An 18296-nucleotide genomic window follows, 5' to 3' on the forward strand; every position below is an offset into this window, starting at 1 on the left:
AGGAGACTTGCTCCAGGAACACTTGCGGACCCCAAAACAATTTTTTCCCCAAATGTTTTCAATCTGAATCTGCAGATGAGAACCACACGCGTAGTGGGCCAATACTGTGTGCTCAGAAAAGCACATTGAAATGTGAAGTGACGTTCACTGCTTACCGTGAGTTGCGGCTCAGTGTGTGTGTGAGTGTTCACACACGTGTGCGCGTGTGGCTGTGGAGGCGCAAGTGGAGAGAGGAACCCCTGGATCTGTCTTTCCGGAGTAGAAGCCTGAGCTGGCCAGAGCGGGACCCCTAGGTCCTTCATGGGTTGGGGGCGGGATGTGTTTGCCTCCCCCCAAACTGGGTGACGGCCCTTTCCTGCCGTGTAGTGCCGTGGAGGACCACGCACTCCCGGAGTGGACAGCCTTGTTGGTGCTGTTAGCAGCTGCTCTGCTAGGTACCCCCAGGAGAGGACTTTGTTCTTGGTCCCTGAAGTCTGCAAAGCTCTTTCTGTTTTGAGTCCTGTGTGTGCACGAAGGACAGGATTCGCGAAGGCCTTTGTTCTGCATGTCCCTCCCACAGCCTTCCTGTCTGGAGGAGGCCATCGGGCGCTGTCCCTCCCACAGCCATCCTGTCTGGAGGAGGCCGTGGGGCGCTGTCCCTCCCGCAGCCATGCTGTCTGGACGAGGCCGTGGGGCGCTGTCCCTCCCACAGCCGTGCTGTCCGGAGGAGGCCGTGGGGCGCTGTCCCTCCCGCGGCCGTGCTGTCCGGAGGAGGCCGTGGGGCGCTGTCCCTGTGCAGTGTTCACTCCTGACCTCCATTCTCTCTCAGTACCTTACTGCCTGCCAAGGAGATGGGCACAGGCGGCCTCCACTCCCACGGCTTCTTTCCCTGCAGCTCTAACTAGCTTTTCCAGAAAAGAAGACATGGGATAGGATAAAGCACCTAATAAGTGCTGATGATCGACTGAATGGATGTATGGAAATTAAAATAATCTCTAATCCTGTAATTCAGGAAAATCACTGTTGTTGCTTTGAGGGGACAGTCAGACAGCAGGTGGGTTTTCAAGCCCCTACAGTGCTTTGCATGGGCTGGCTCTTGCCCTGCCCCCTGGGGGACTACTCAGTCATTTTTTTAGTTTTGAAGAGAAATGCTGAGTTTATTTTATTGTACAGGATTACTCTGCTGTAGACTTACTCAGCAGTGGCTGGCGTCAGGCAAATTCGCTATGAAAGCTGCAGGGACACGTGGTCATTTGCTTGTGTTCCCTGCTTCCAAACTGCTTGGAAGCTGGCAGATAATCAGGCCGCCCCCAGTGGTGTTTAGGTTGAAAACACATTCCCCCACACCGCAGCAGCTATTAGGGCAAGACCAGGCTGGCAGCAGGAATGAGCCCATTGCCTTTTTTTTAAAAAAATTTTACTTCTTTTTATTATTATCATTTTATGATACAGTTCCATAGATCGTGGGATTTCCCTTACCCCATCCCCAAATCCCCCCCCCCTCCCTGAGTTCCCCTATATCATTACTGTAGTAAAGTTCTCCATATGCTCATATGTCCATCACTGTGGGCATGGGCAATGGCCACGAGACTGTGCTCTCAAGGCTTTCCTGGAGAACAGGAGGTGACAAAGGATCCTCTTAGTGTCAGCTCTCGGAACAGTCAGGGACAAGGAGCCTGAAGTGTTCCCCGGATCCGTGCGTCTGCAGTACCCCAAAGCTCAGCTTGCGCAGTGAGTGGAAGGCATGTCCTCTGGCTCCCGTGCGGGTCTCGGCCTCCAGATGGCCTGCTGTGCGGTGGTTCTTAGCTGATGTGAAGAGGGAAGGTTACTGATGCTGACTCAGCCTTCAGCTGCCACGGACCTTCTCCACGGTCCCCAGGGAAACCTCCCCACAGCCTCCCACCCAGGACAGAAGTGACCCCTTGGCCAGCAGGTCCTCATTGTACCCACTTCCTGACGGCTTTCTGTTAGTGCAGGGAAGTGGCCGAAGAAGTTAGGTAGGAAGGAAAAAGGCTCACTAAGCTGACAGTTCGGGAGAGCTCTGTTGGTTTGGGGTCTGGCAGAGGAAGGACCGTGTGGAGAGCCAGGAGGCGGCAGAGAGAGCAGACTTTTCTACCCAACCTCCTGCAAGCATGCCTTCTAAGGACACGTGCTGACCCCCAGCCAGGGCCTCCCGGGGTCTCACCTGGCCCTCCTCAAATAGGGTTACATTTCTATCCTCTTGGCACCATCACTTGATAATTTGAGGGAGTTAAACATTAAACAAACAAAAAATCCAGCACAAAGAAAGCCAAGCCACAGATGAGGGGTTTGGGGAGGCCCCTGGCTGGGGGCTGAACTTGGGATGCTGGCAGGGCTGGCCGGGCAGGGCAACACCGTCCTCTAGAGGGCGTCCAAGCTCTCCACCGAGACTCCCACTGCGGCACTCCCAGGCAGGCCTCAGACCCTGACACCCCACTCCACTTACACAGGCTGAACTACAGCCCTCGTTGGGTGGTGCTCCAGGGGATAAAAGGTGAACTTCAGGCCTGTGCTAACCTGGCCGAGGACCTTGGCTGGAACGAGAGAGCAAATGAAGCGAAAATTACATGCCTACGTGATTTAAAGTTACAAATCAGCCTAACAAACAATTAAAGACAGTATGCTCGGTCTCCCAACCTTGACAGATACACATTTTAAAAAAAATAGATTTGTTTATTTTTATTGCAAAGTCGGTTTTAAAGAGAGGAGGAGAGACAGAGAGGAAGATCTTCCGTCTGATGTTTTATTCCCCAAGAAATCGCAATGGCTGAAGCTGAGCTGATCCAAAGTCAGGAGCCTCTTCCAGGTCTCCCATGTGGGTGCAGGGTCCCAAGGCTTTGGGCCGTCCTCGTTTGCTTTCCCAGGCCACAAGCAGGGAGCTGGATGGGAAGCGGGGCAGTGGAGCTGCCAGGATGTGAACCGGCACTCATATGGGATCCCGGTGCGTTCAAGGCGAGGATCCTAGCTGCTAGGCCACAGTGCGGCCCCTGTCCCTGCAGTCTTAAGTTCTTTGCCACACCATACAAAATGGCTCCTGATGTGCCACTACTAGAGTTTCTTGATCTGCTGGCCATCGCGTCTGAGGGCTACCTGGACATATCTTGGGTGGGACCTACAGGATGTCACGTTGTTGCAATTCACTGAGCCAGAAATCAGTTCACTCCCAGCTCAGTGCATGCACAGTGCTGTCCATAGCCCTTGCCTCCTTAAACAAAATGATGCTCTATATGGCTCTGGGGGCCCACTGAGTTGTGAAATCCACCCTGTTCCTGCACTGCCGGTCTGGGACCTGCCGCTCTGTCTCTGCTCCTGGTCCAATCAAACAAACCAGCAGGACAGGCAGTTCTTTGTCTGGGTTCACCGCCTGAGTTCCCGGTAGGTGTCCCTTCCCACCTGGTTGCTGGTGGAGTTCCAGCTGCTGGTGGAGTTCAGATCGCCGTTAGCTGAATGCTGCTGGGGTGTCAGTCACTGCAACACCACACCGTTGTGTCCGCTGCTTTCCGGTGTCTGTCAGTCTCCAGGTGCCCCTCTGCCGTCGTTCTGTCCTCTCCTATTTCCTGGAATGTGTCCTCTCTGCTTCACACTGGCTAGTGTTTCTCAGTTTGTTCATCGTGTCCTTACCCTGTTCTGCCATCTTGATTGTCCAGACGTGGTCTCTGAAGCGCCAGGCAAGAGCTGGCCAAGTGTTTGTACTTTGTCAAAGATGCAGTGCAGTTCCTTCTGCCTCTTCTTTTTATGTATTTTATTGTCGTCAAAATAAACCCACCTTTCTGCTAGACCTCAGTAAGTCTGATTTACGTGTTGTTGAAGTCTAGTTAGAGGACAGCTCAGGACTGGATGCGGCTCAGCCTTGCAGGGGCGGAGGGCGCCCGGAGGATTCCCGAGCTGGTTAGCTGGGAGAGCGTTGGGCTGAGCATGGGAGACGGAGGAAGAGCTCCCAGGCAGGCTGAGAAAGGATGATGTGGCTTCCCAAAGGAGCCCTTCTGGCCTGGGCCTGGGGCTCCATCCAGCGTTCAGACCCCCACGAGGACCTCCGGGGAGGACTCTCTTGTGTCTCCAGCCCATTTGGGCTGCAGGTGCCTGCTCACAGGGAGGGGCTTCGCTGTGTTGCCGTTTCCTTGGCCCTTCTCTCCAGAGGCAGAGCTCAGGAGCCCGGGCGAAGCTCGGCTGGGCAAGCCTCCTGCTCTCTGTGCTGGTGGCTGGGGTCCTGGACAGTGTGTGATGTCCTGTATTGAAGTGCCTGGGTTCAGGTCCCATCTCCCAGTCTCAGTTCAAACTTTCTGTGAATGCTTTCTGGCATCTGGGCCACCTCCTCAGAATCTGCACAGGGCAGAGAAAGCTGACAACAGAGTGTGGGGAGTGATGCTGGGTCTTGCCCTAGGCCCTGTGGTGAGGGATGTGTCCTTGGGAACCAAGCACTTACCTGCTGCACACGTGGGGTGAATGTCTGCTACCCACCAGCTCTCGCAGTCCGAGCCGGCAGCACTGGGGGGAGATTGGCTCAGCTGAGCCCCTCTCGGATTTCTGACCCACAAGCTTGTGGACAGCTGCTGCTGTTTTAAGCCTGTGCATTTTGCAGAGTTCATTTTCACCACAGAGAATGATTTGATTAGGTGTGACTGGCACCCGGGAAGTTTGCCGCGACCCAAGACACTGTCATGGTGCTTACTGGTGGAGTGCTTTCCACTGGGGCTGGCTTGTAAGAATCGAGCCCCATGTCGGCGTCCTCCGATGCTTCCCTCTCCTCGGGAGTCGCGGAGGAGGGGTTCGGGTGCACACGCTGCAGCAGGGCAACTGAGCAGGTCTCTAGCTGGAATGTGCGGCTCGGGCTGAGCCAGGACTGCTGTCAAGCGCTTACCTGTGTCCTGGCCAGCAGCGCTGCTCTGCCGAGGCTCCAAACCAGGCTTTGAACGACTCCGCCATCACTGTGCTGACAGAGGGGCGGTGATGACACTGGCCTCCCAGCAAATGGGAACTACTCTACCCCGAGTGTCTTTGGCTGGCAGTCTTGACCACACGAATTCTTACAACAAGGTCAGCTATAGTTTGGAGGCCAGAAAAGAATGTGGCTTTGTAGGTAAGAATGTCTTACTGAACAGAACATCTGAACAAGTCACAGAAAGTGACCAGCTGCTCAAGCCTCAGTGTGCAGCACATAACAATGAAATACACAATCAGCATTATTTACTCAGCGGAATGATCCCTGGCTGGAACCGTGGGCATGTCATCACACTGAAGTTGCCTTTAGTTGAATTGTGTTGATGAGTTCATCACCTGCAGGTAGTGGTTTGGGGGAATCGGAAGGAGTGGTCTCATTGTGAGGGTCTAACCTCACTAAGGGGCTGGTGCTGTATGAGAGAGGCTGTCACGTGTAGCCAACTTTTTACTCCGTGTTTTGAAAGTTTCTTTTTTTTTTTCACTCTTTCAGCACAGTTTTGATGGGAAAGATTAAAGTAGAAAGCTCAACTGGCTTAATTTCCGCAGAAATGTGTTAAATCAATTTGGTTCTACGGCTTCACTCAGCAGGAATGCTCTGGATGGGTACTGAATCGGCGTTTTGGGTTCTGTTGTGGTGATGTGTATATTCCAGGAGATTCATGAGAAAGAGAATTTTATCTTTACTTCTTAATCTCTGCATCTCATAAGAAAGTTGATATTAGCGTATTTTGAAAGGTCTACATACAACCAAATGCTGCCACAGGTTTACAGTGTTTGTGTAGATTTAATTTATGCATTTATATGTTTGTGTATGTAAGGACGTTTCAAAAAGCCCATGGAGATGAGCAAAAAGATAAGGTCATTTTGGAACAAAATTTTGGAATCCACATGTACACGATAGACTTCAAAAAGTTCATGAAAAATGTGTACTGTGAAAAAAAATGTGCACTACGTACCCAGATGCTTTCCAGTCTATTTTTGCAGGAAGTGTGTGAATTACTCTGCTGAGTTTCTCCATTGAGCTTTTTTCCTGGGTGCCTGGATTGATTCAAAAACTTTACATGTACCTTGATTCCCTACATCAACTTACTGAAAAAGGTACTGGTCTTGCTCCTGTTTTGCATATGACAAAACTGAGGTACACGGAAGGAAAGGGCTTAGGAAACAAAAGCTCAACTCCAAGCTTCTTCTCCTTTTTAAAAACAGATTTATTTCTTTTTATTGTAAAGGCAGCTTTACAGAGAGAAGGAGAGACAACAGAAAGATCCTCCTGCCTGCTGTTTCTCTCCCCATATGGCGGCAACATCTGGATCTGATCTGAAGCCAGGAGCCAGGAGCTTCTTCTGGGTCTCCCGTGTGGGTGCAGGGCCCCAAGGTTTTGGACCATCCTCTACTGCTTTCCCAGGCCAGAATCAGGGAGCTGGAAGGGAAGTGGAGCAGCTGGGATGTGAATTGGCTCCCATATGGGATCCCGGTGCATACAAAACAAGGATTTAATCACTAGGCTACAGCACTGGGCCTGAAAGTCTCTTCTTTTTAAACATTTGTTTATTTTTATTTGAAAGCAGAGTTACAGCAGAGAGGAGAGACAGAGAGAGAGAGATCTTCCATCTCCTGGCTCACCCTCCGAATGGTCACAGTGACCAGAGGTGGGCCAATATGCAGCCAGGAGCAAAGAGCCTCCTCTGGATCCCTTATGTGGGTGCAGGGGTTCGAACACTGGACAGGCCTCCACACATTTCCCAGGCCCCAGCAGGGAGATGGATTAGAAGTGGTGCAGCGAGGACTCGAACTGGCACCCACCTGGCATGCTGGAGTGACAGGCAGAGGCTTAAGGTGCCACAGCATGGCACTCACCGCCAAGTTTCTTCAGTACCACTGGGGGTCTGTTATTCCCGATTGAGGGTGCAGAGGTGCATAGTCTGAGGTGCGGCGTGGCAAAGGCCAAGCTGGATTTCTGTGCAATTGCTTTGCCTGGCTGTTCTGTGTTCAACTCCACTTTCTGGTTGACTTCTTCAGGCTCATGTGACGGTGGTCTTTAATCTGGTGGGACCACAATTTTCCTTGTCTACACATAGGAGGGTCACTTACACAGAAGTCACTCCTCACCTGTCCCGTTCTCCCTCAGCAGTCCTCCCTCCTGCGTATTTCCAGACCTGCTTCCCCGGGGAGTCCACAGGCACCCCCTCCACACCCAGATTCCCAGCCTGATCCTCTCGCGATGTGCCATGCCAGCCTGGGGTGCTGCCTGCCTACCCAGGCCCCATGCACACTCACGCACAGGTCCCCAGACTCTGTGGCATGCCAGTGTCTGCCCTCCGCGTGCCTTATAAAAAGAAATAGAATAGGAGACTGTGCTGGCACACTGGTATAGTTAGCACAAATTTGGCATTGACCAGGTTCTGGATACCCACCAGCTCTTAGCTGCTTTTCTCTCAGCAGTATAAGACTTGCCTAGGTACGTGGCAACCTAGGCAGTTGCCCACAGCTGGGGGGGATTGAATATCTTTCTGTGTCTCCTTCTCTCTGTGAACCTGCCTTTCCAATTAAATAAATAAATGTTTATATCTATATATCTATATATAAAGAATGTCTGTCTGTCTATCGAAACCCAATAACAGTAAACCAAGCAATCTAGTTAAGGAATAGGCAAAAACATGAACAGGCATTTTGCAAAGAATGAACTATAAATGACCTACTGCGACATGAATAAATGATCAGGATCGCCAGTCACTGGAGAAATGCCAATAGAAGCCACAACAAGGTTCTACCTCATCCCAGTTAGAATGATTGTCACCCAGAGACAAACAACAGATAGCAGTGCTGATGAGGATGTGAGAGGAAAATATTCTAATATACTGTTAGTAGAAATGCAAACTAGTACATCTATTATGAAGGACAGCATGGTGGTTCGGAGCCAGGAGCCTGGAGCCTCTTCCAGGTCTCCCACGCGGGTGCAGGGTCCTCACCCTTTGGGCTGTGCTCGACTGCTTTTCCAGGCCACAAGCAGGAGCTGGTCAGGAAGTAGGACTGCCAGGACTAGAACAAGTGCCCAAATGGGATTCTGGTGCATGCAAGGCAAGGACTTTAGCCACTAGGTTACCGCGCTGGGCCCTCAAGGGAAGACTACAGAAGGAGGGTAGGAGCCAGAGAGGATTGTGGAAAATATCGTTATAATCTTAAAATTGCACACACGAAATATGTAAGACTTGTTCCGTTGCTTAAATAAAAAGCTAAAAATGTGTTCCATGTTTCGTATTACATGTTTTTACCACAGCAAAGAAAAAAAAAGCCACCTTGCTAGTTTACTCCACATTTGTGTTTGTATTTAATTTTCATGACTGTAAAACATTGCAATGGCATTTGTATGTCTACTTGTAAGAGTTCTCTTCCCACCTTGTTCGTTGCTTTAGTCTTTCTCAAAATGAAAACACACCGGGGGCTCTTAGAAAGCTGACTCTCATGGCTTGGCTGGGGGACTGCGTGAATGCCAGTTTCCTGGGCAACTTGAACTAACAGTGCATCTGGCTATATAATGGGAGTGGGTTTTCTTGAAGTGTTCTACTGTAGAGAATCCGGAACTAAGTGGGAGCTCTTCTCATTAATTGCTTTCATGGTTGGTTATTCCTTCATGGCTTATTTTTACAACCAATTTGCAGAAATGATTGCTGCACTTCACATGAGCCCCCAAGGTCGGAAGAGTGACTCCAAAACGCAAGCCCGTAGGGACAGGATCCCAACACCATTGAAATAACTCCATGCCTGCAAAACAGATTTTCAACTAAAGGGATGCATTCACATTTTAGTACTTCAGGCTTCAAAAGAAATCTCTCTGCCACTTTTCTACAGCAGTGTAAAGAAAAATATTATGGAACACAAGGAAACTTTTTAAAAGGATACTAATTGAAAAGCAAAGTGAGATTTATAGAAAGGCAGAGAGAGACAAAAGTCTCCTGTCTACTGGTTCTGTTCTCAAATGACTGCAACATCCAGGGCTGGTCAAGCTGAATCCAGACACCCGCAGCCCCATCTGGGTGAACTATGAGTGGCAGGAGCCTAGGAGCCTAGGCCATCTGCTGTCAGCTGGGAGCTGGACGGGAGGTGGAGCAGTCGGGACATGAACAGGTGCCCATTTGCGGTGCCAGCATCTGCAGGTGAAGGATTAGCCAACTGAGCCATTGTGCCGGTCCCAGCGCTTATTTTAGTCTATTTCTACTCTAGTGACAAGGACTTCATGCACCCATTTTCTGGCTCCGTGGAGCTTTCCTTTATAGTTCACCCTACCTAGTGATATGAGTAGCCCAGATCTTACTGCGAACTGGGAAACACTACAGGGATGATAGCAGAGGGTATAGGAAGACCTGCCAACGGTGCTGACATTGTCCGTGGTGTCAGGACAAACCCTCCGGGGAGTCGGGCCTCACAGGAGACCCTGTTGCAACACGCTCAGTTTCTGCCTGAAGCATCTCCCCACCACGCCACCCACCCGGCTGTGCTTCGTTCCATCGTCTGCCCTCACCTGGGAGACCTTACCGCAGGGACTGGTCCTGCCTCCAATGCACCGTGTCCTTTCCCTGGCGCATTTTCACGGTCTCAGCAAGTCAGTCTGGAAGCAGCACCCCAGGGGTTCAGGTGGATGTGGTCTTTGCTGCCTAAATTCCCTGTGCCCAATGAGGGACTTTTTTTTTTTTTTTTTTTTTTTTTAAACAAAATCCAATTGTATTCACTCTTAATATCCTTGGAGTCCGTTATATACCTTCTGCACTGATGCTTGTTTTAGTAGCTGTTTGATATCTTCTCTTGTTTCCTCTGTTAACTGTTCTTTTGGGAAATCTATACCAGAAGTGATTATCAGAGAGCCTTTGATGTTGTTGTCAAAGTTGGGGAGCCCTTCCCCTTTCCTCCACAGTTTGGCACCTGGCCTGGTGATCTTATCCCGGGAAATACGCACCTTATGACCATCCAAGTGAGTGATATCCATCTCAAAGCCAACCAAAGACTCAACCAGTGAGACTGTCACATTTGTGCACAAATCGTCCCCTCTCCTTTCAAATATTGGATGCTTGACAACCTTGATCGGAACCGTATGTCTCCAGGCTCCCCATCCACGTGTGGCTGGCCTTCTCCGATAAAGGGGTGCTCCATGCCTCTCTCACTCCAGGTTCTGTTTCTCCTTCGAGAGTTCGTTCTTCATTCACTAGTTTGACATTGGGGCACTCTTGCAGACCACCTCCTGGGTCATCTGGAAGCGCCCGGGCCCAGCTGGGTGGTCCGCATTTCCGCTTGCCAGGAGCCTGCCTGGCCACAGGCTTGTTTCTACCTACTTCCACAAAGTTTCCTGAATATACTTCTTCCCAAGTGACTTCTAGATCTACAATAATATCACTTCCTCTTGGAATATTTCTGTCTTGTTGACGAGGAGTTCCTCCAAACATGAAACCAAAATCTCCAAAGAAGTGCGAAAAAATGTCTCCATGGGCGCTCTGGTGGCCATCTTTCAGGCCCTGCTCGCCATAGGTGTCACATTGCTTCCACTTCTCACTGTCTGATAGGACCTCATAGGCCGCACCAAGATCTTGGAACTTGCAGGGCTAGTTTCCTGTAGGCCTTCTTAATATTCTTTATTGAGACACTTCGAGGTACCCCCCAAATCTTATAAAAATCACATCCGGTGATCACGGCCCCGAGGAGGTACAGGGTGCCCAGGCTCTGCGGGGCCATGGCTCGTCCATGCCGCCCCCTCCGCCGCCGCGTTGGACACCGGCCCACCGGCCTTGGGGGGCCGCCTCACCCCGGGAGCCCGCTCACTCGGCCGGGGAACACAGCTGCCGCGTCCCCTTCGCCGTGACCGACCCCGATGAGGGACTGTGGTGCCGCTGCCTCCACGTATTCCATCTCAGACGCCTCCAGGAGTCTTCCTGGCACCCTTCCCAACAAATGTGAGGTGCAAAAACGAGGTTTTTTTTCCAAGCCTTGTAGTTCTGTATCTGCAAATTCTATTTACTCTCACAGAGCCCTCTTCACCTTAGATTTTAAATAGTTTCTCTGAGAATCTGTTGGGATAAGAAACTGGCCCACCAGTCCACCATACACAGTGGCTGCTCCCTCGGGCTGCTGAACAGACCCTGCCAGCGCACAACGCTCTCTGCTCAGAGGCTTCTTCTTAGATTGGGATCATGGTTCCTGATCTCTGTCTGGGAAAAGAAGCTTTTTAAGACTTTTCTCTCCATTGTGCAAGTTATCTTACATTGAGTCTTCACAATAAACTTGAAGCTATGCCTGCAGCTTACGGTTTACCTTAAAATTAATGTAAACAACAACAACAAAATTAACGTAAACACGTCACGTGGATGAGTCCTCGTCACACAAGCAATGCCTCACACTAATTACTACTGGACAAAAGATACTTTCTGAAGGCACACATCGTATCATACCATGCTATTCTCCAGATTTGTGACTTTTTGGCATTGGATTTGAGAAGTATGGACACAGAAAATTATGAATTTTCTAGACCCACCCACACCTGACCTACAATATTCTTGAGCAACTCACAGAGTTTATTTCTTCACAAAACTGAATGTTTGGATACACACAAAGTCCTCAGATGTTAGAGGATGATGAATGGAAAAGAACTTTCCAGTTGGATTCAGAACAGTCAGAGCTCAGGGCAATGCCTTCTGGCATATGCAAGACCCATGCCGTTTCCGGTGGCTTCCCGTCTTGGGGTTTCCTCTGTGTGAACCTGCTGGCTCCTGGAGTCATTGATGCAGCTACCTCTCCACTGAGCGTACCACCATCAGCGTCTGGGCAGCTCTGAACGTCGCCCTGGAAAGCCAGAGGGTGGACAGCCAGGACAGCCACGCGCCCGGGGCAGCTAAGTGTCTCATGCTGTCCACAATCCACCTGGTTCTCTGATAGCCACACCCCAGTATCTCTCGGGGAGACCCGTCTTCAACCCTCTTTCATCCTGGCTGCTGTATGAGCAATCAAGATATCCCAGTTTCTTGGCCAGGGTCCGAATACGATGCAATCCGATGAAGTAAAATGAACTCACAGTGAGCTTAAAAGTGGGAAGATATACATCCCAGATTTCCTGTAGAAATGTGGAGAGAGAATGTGAAAATGTCAGAACGCAAAATAGAGCAGAGTCGCTAGACCATGTGATGAGGGAAACTGGATTCTGCCAACATTGCTTGACATTTGCTCCAGACGCTGCTGGAAACCGACCGTGGGTGTTTGCACTTATTTTAGCTAATCCATTTCTCCAGGAGCTGCTAGTCCCATTCAGGTTATGTATATGTTTTTTTGCCTTTTGAAGCTACGTGAGCTCTGTAAGTGGAGATTCTGTTTTCATGGGCTGTGGGAGAAAAGAGAGCTGTGAAAGCTTCCCGTGGCCATCCAGACTGGCCAATCAAGGACCAACGACCCACTGGCGGAACTTGACAGTGCTCTGGATTGGTAACTGCTGCGTGCCATCTCTCACTCTTGCCTTGCTCAAATGGTGGCTCCATGATAGCTATCACTATTTTTTTAAATTTATTTATTTTTATTAGATTTATAGAGAGAGGAGAAACAGAGAGAAAAATCTTTTGCCTGCTGCTTCATTCTCCAAGTGGCTGTAATGCCAGAGCTGAGCCGATCTGAATCTAGGAGCCAGGAACGTCCTCTGGGTCTCCCATGTGGGTGCAGGAACCCAAGACCCTGGGCCGTCCTCAACTGCTTTCCCAGGCTACAAGCAATGAGCTGGATAGGAAGTGGAACACTTGGGACACAAACCAGGGCTCACACGGGATGCTGGTGCTCCAAGGCAGAGGATCAGCCTGCTGAGCTACTGCACTACCCTATTTTAGTACTTTTAATAGAATTTAAAAAAAAAAAAGATTGTGTATTTGAAAGGCACTGAGAGAAAACAGACAGAAAAGGAGAGAAAAATCTTCCATCCGTTGTCTCACTCTCCAAATAACCGCAATGGCTACGGCTGAACCAGGAACTCCATCTAGGTCTCACAGATGGGTAACCGGAGCCCAAGCACCTTTGGCTGCCTTCCCAGGCACACTGCCAGGGAGCTGGAAGGGAGCTGGAGTAGCTGGGACTTGAACTGGTGTTGCTCACATGGGATGCCGATGTCCCAGGCAGAGGTCTCACCTGTTGCGCCACAATGCTGGCTCCATATCCGAGCATTTGTTTCCCAGGACGGAAGGGAAGTGGGAGATGGATGACTCATCCTGTCCGGAGCCAGGGGTTTCCAGGTGGCCTGGGGGGTGCTTGCTCCTTGGGCGAGAAGATGACGCCTGCTGGCTGAGGGTCAGAGAGGCCCAGCAGAGAGGAGGCTGAGGCAGAGAAGGGCCAGCCTCCGACAAGGAGAAGGTGAGGAAACAGAAGTCAGTGATGGTGGTCGCCAGGACTCCTGTCTTTTCCTGTCAAATCCCACAGTCGGACTGTTGTCAAGCTGCTTCATCTAGACAGTCTGGCAGCAGATCCAGCAGCGCTGGCCTCGCTGACTGCAGCGGGTGGGGTGGTGGTCAACGGCGGCACCTCCCTCCTCCCAGGGCTGAAGCCCAGGCTGTGGACCAGGCGGCAGCCGGGCTGGCTTCTCCCAGATCCCGGCTCCCTGAATGCCTGGCTGCTTGACAAGCATCTCCCTGTGTGTCTGCACATGGGGTGTGTTCTGTGTCTGTGTGTGTGTTCTCTGTACGTGTTCTGTGTGTCTACATGTGGTCTCCGTGTGTGTGCACGCGTGCCCGTGCGACCTCACCTCTCTTTTTGAGGACATCTGTCCTTGGATGAGAGTGGCCTCATCTGGACTTCCTGAGCTTTTGAACGACTGTTGCCTCACCAAGTCACACTTGACTTTGGTGGTGGTGGTAGGGATGTGGAGAGACCCGATTAGGCCTTCGGCATGTCCAGCCTGCATGGTTTCCTGCAGAACTCACCCGCCACAGCAGGCAGCCCGGCCCCTGTGTCACCTCTGGGAGCAACATACACCTGGGATGGTACATCCTGGCACCCAAAGTTTCCATTCAATCTGGAATCCAACTTTTTTTTTTAAAGACTTCTTTATTAATTTGAAAGGCAGCAGCCCAGTGTCATGGCTCAGGCTCAGTGGCTAAATCCTTGTCTTACACACTGGGATTTTCTATGGACACCTGCTTGTATCCCAGCTTCAGATCGGCTCAGCTCCATTTGTGGCCACTTGGGGAGTGAACCATAGGACAGAAGATCTTTTTGTCTCTCCTTCTCTTTGTAAATCTGACTAATTTTAAAAAAATCTTGAAAAAACAGAGAGAGAAAGAGTCACACACACACACCCCTGTCTGCGGTCCCCAGATGACCCCGACAGCGTCAGGTGGACGGCGGGAGCCAGGAGCTTCTTCCCGGTCCATCCACCGGTGTGCTGGAGCTTAAAACACTCAGCCATCCTCCACTTCTTTTCAGGCACATTAGCAGGGAGCCGGACTGGAAGTGGAGCAGCCAGGGCTTGAACTGGTGCCCATATGGGATGTTGTGCTGCAAACAGCAGCTTTATCTGCTGTGTCCACCCTGCTAGCCCCTGGAGCCATCCTGTTTGCTTCCTTACTCAATGACCACTTGACTGTGGCCCAACAAACAGAGAATTCGAGGTCACAGACAGTCCAGGCCACTCCCCAAAGTGTCACACTGTCCTGTCCTGTGGGTGAACTCATTCAGGCCCCTGTTGAAAGCAGAGCCCGCAGGAAACTGCGCCCCAGTACTCGGCTGTGAGAAAGGGTGCCAGCTTCCAACATCTCTATTAAAGACATGCACGCCACATAAACACGGGCCCTGTGTTTTCTAAATAGCTCTGGCTCCGGGCGAAGTGGTGAAAGAGACGTTGGTTCTTTTTAAAGCAAAAGAAAGCTGTGTTTCATCTTCTGGCGCCGCCCTTACCCTTCCTCCTTGGACAAACAAGAAATCCCAAATGAAGAGAATGAAAACGCTCTCTTGATGGCTTCTGAGGCGTGCTGTGCTGTTCCGCCACTCCTCCAGCTCCGAGCCCTTGTGGTTTTGGGGTGGGGGAAGGCAGGAGGTAGCTCCTGGCTGGCAGTGAGTGGAAGGACCGTGCTGAAATTGGAACAAGATGTCACTCGTGGTGGTGCCCTGGCAGCAGACACTCAAGGATAGTCCTGTCAGCTGGCGGGTGTGGGGCTGTCCGCCTCTGGGGCTAGAAGCCACCGCACGTCCCTGGCCTTGGACCACGTGGGCAATGGGCGTTTGCTGGGGGTGGGTTTTGACTTTTTTTTTTCTTCTCGATCTCAAGCAGTGAAGACAATGGCATGGAATTTTTTTATAAAAGGTGACCAATTTTCACTCAAGCTCCTGACACATAAAAGGAAAAAATTATTTTCTGTTTCCAAGCGGAGCCCAAAGAAATGACTCGGCCTGCAAGGGCTGAGCTGGAGTTGGGCGATGATGTATCTCCTCCCAGAAATCTAGGAAATTATACATACTGTGCCCTCTGTTTATAAGAATATGAATAACATGATTGTGTGCACAGGGTCAGCCGCAGTTCAGACCAGAACTTTCTGCCGCTGAGCAACTGAAGACAGGGCAGCCTGCTGTTAACCCCTGAGGGACAGCACAGTGCCTTGCTTTGGCGAAAAGCTTACACCAAAAGCTCCATGAAGCCAGGACACAGGTGTGCAAGGGCCTCACGTAGCCCCCCACCTCCAGGCAGGCACACAGCAGGTGTTCAAGGGAGCGTGATGACGCTGTAGTTTGGAAGTACTCTGAGGTCCCTCATGGCTTCTAACCTGACATTTAGCTTCTGCTTTGAAGCAGGAAGGGGCAGAAATGGAACCCAAGATTGTGTCCCAAGGTGGGGCCTCCTGAGGGGATGAGGGTTAGCTTCTGGGGGACCTCAGGATGAACTGGTCAGGGAGTTTTATAAGAAGAGGGACAGGGCCAGCCTGTGGCACTGGGGGTTAGGCTGGCACTTGTAATGCCAGTATGCCAAATAGCTGCATGTTCGAGTCCCGGCTGCTCTGCTTCTAATCCAGCTCCCCATGCACGTGCCTGGGAAAGCAGCAAAACATGGTCCCGGTGAGGAAGCCCAGCACAGCTCCTGACTCCTGGCTTCAGCCACCCTGAACGCACCTGATCTTGGGTGTGAGTCAGAGGGGGGAAGATCTCTTTCTGTGTATATGTTTTTCAAGGAAATAAATAAATCTTAAAAAGCAAACAAACAAAAGTTGAAAAACAAAAGAACCACCAGGGAGCCAGATCAGCGAGATCTCTGAGCCTTCCTCGCTCTCTGCTCTCCATCTCTCGTTCTTTCTAGGTTAACCTACTGAACGGTAGTTGCAGAGAGAGGCAGAGTGAGGAAGAGCAGAGACCGACTGAAGCCATGGGTCTCTTTGGGGCCTTGCATGTGGAAGCAGAGCCATCTGAGCTGTCCTGCACGGCTTCCCAGAGCACCAGCAGACAGCTGAATCAGAAGCAGGGGGTGAGACTCAACCTGGCACCCACATAGGATGCCGGCTTCACAGATGGCAATTTAACGTGCTGCACCAACACCAACCAAGCTTCGTTGGTCTCAGTCTGTATGCTCTGTGCTTTGAATGGTCAGCTGGCTCTGTGTCCAGCATTGTCTCCAGGGCTGACTGCAGCAGCAGCGTCCCAGGCCAGCGTCTTCCCTGCACCTGCCTGGCCCCAGGTCTTCTCCATCACATCCCTTCATTCACTCTCCCCACAACCCGAGCGGTGGCTGCTGCCTTCATTTTATCAATGAGGAAAAAGGAAGGTTAAGCAGCTTGCTTGACATCACACAGTAGGGAACAAGACCAGGACTCAAACGCTCAGGCTGGTCAGAGGCCCAACACACACCATGTCCCCTTGGCTACCTGTCAGTCTTCCTGGAGAGACCACCAATGTGAGCCGTCAGAGAGAGTAGCAGTGGAAGAGCTGGGGAGGGAATGAGGCCAGGCGGAAGGGTGTCCCAGCATGCCCCTGACTCCCCTCCAGGGTTCTGTTGCAAGTGCCACATTCCCTGGGCAGCATCCAGTTGGATAGCTAAGGAAGGGGCAGTGTCAGGAGCTAGGAGAAAGCTTGGGAGTGGAGGAAGAGCCTGAGGGGGTGGCGATGGTCACAGTGGCCAGCGCAGCCCCAGGGTGTGGAAGGCACTGTGGGGATGTTTGGAGGCCCCGCCCGGCCTGGCGGCCTGGCTAGCCTGTGGGAGGTTTGTAAACACACCGGGCCTTTTTAAGGCACCAGCGGATGGCGCCACGACCTTTGCTTCTGGTTCGAAAGCTGTGACAGCTGCTTGGCCATTCCAGCTACCTGCAGTCTGGGACGGGAAGCTGGGCACAGGCCGGAGGGGAAGTGGAGGGGAGTCCTGCCTGGGTTTGAGAGTCCAGCTGTGTGTCTACGGCCATACCAGCCTGAACGCGCCCAATCTCGTCTGATCTCAGAAGCTAAACAGGGTCGGGCCTGGTTAGTACTTGGATGGGAGAGTCCAGCTGTGGGCAGATGATTTAACAGCTCCGTGTCCTTTTGCAGGTAGTAAGCTCGCTCCACGCAGTGGGGTGAGAATCAAAATGAATCCAAGTGTAAGAAGAACTTGGAATTAAGCCTGGTCACCAAGCAGTGGTCAATGACAGGTTCTACTCCAAGCTCACCCACGCCACCGCTGGGGCAGGTGGCTGCGACCTCGGTCACCTGCAGCTACGCTCTAGCCTGCGCACACTTGAGTTTGGACTGGAGACTGAGAGAACCCTGTTCCTTTACATTCTATTTTCCTAAATAGATCTTATTTTTATGTGAAAGCTGACATTACAGAGAGGCGAGAGAGAAAGGGAGAAATCTTCTGTCTGCTAGTTCACTCCCCAAGTGGCCAGAATGGCCAAAGCTGAGCCAATCTGAAGCCTGGAGCCAGGAGCTCCCTTTGGCTCTCCCACTTGGGCACAGGGGCGCAAGGACTTGAGCCATCCTCTGCTGCTTTCCCAGACCATAAACAGGGAGCTGGATCAGAAGTGGAGCTGCTGGGACTGGCATCCATATGGGAAACTGGCACTTCAGAGAGAGTCAACGTACTATTCTATGGCTGTGGCTTCGGCTATGGCGCCGGCCTCTGCCACTGCTCCATTCTCTACAGGATTCTAGTGCAGGGAGAGGAGGGTGGGGACGTCGACTGTTCCCACATGGGTCATTGACCGACTATGTGCTAGACACATAGACCTACTATGTGCTCAGAATAAAAACAAGGTCAAGTGGCCTCCCGGGCTGGGGATGCTCACATTGCGACTGAGAGAACGGAAACGTTACCAGTTAAACACTGGGACAACAGCATGATGAAACGGGGTGGGATGAATGACGAGCAAGATGTGACAGCTGAAGACACCTTG

The 18296-nt window shown here is 51.4% G+C and overlaps 1 pseudogene; it reads right to left on the reverse strand.

The window, feature by feature from the left end:
- Positions 1-9641: 9641 nt before the first annotated feature.
- Positions 9642-10659, reverse strand: LOC101526702 (dnaJ homolog subfamily B member 11-like; annotated as a pseudogene).
- Between the last annotated feature and the right edge of the window lie 7637 nt (positions 10660-18296).

The sequence above is a fragment of the Ochotona princeps genome, chromosome 1 (assembly GCF_030435755.1).
Source record: "Ochotona princeps isolate mOchPri1 chromosome 1, mOchPri1.hap1, whole genome shotgun sequence".
Classification (NCBI taxonomy): domain Eukaryota; kingdom Metazoa; phylum Chordata; class Mammalia; order Lagomorpha; family Ochotonidae; genus Ochotona; species Ochotona princeps.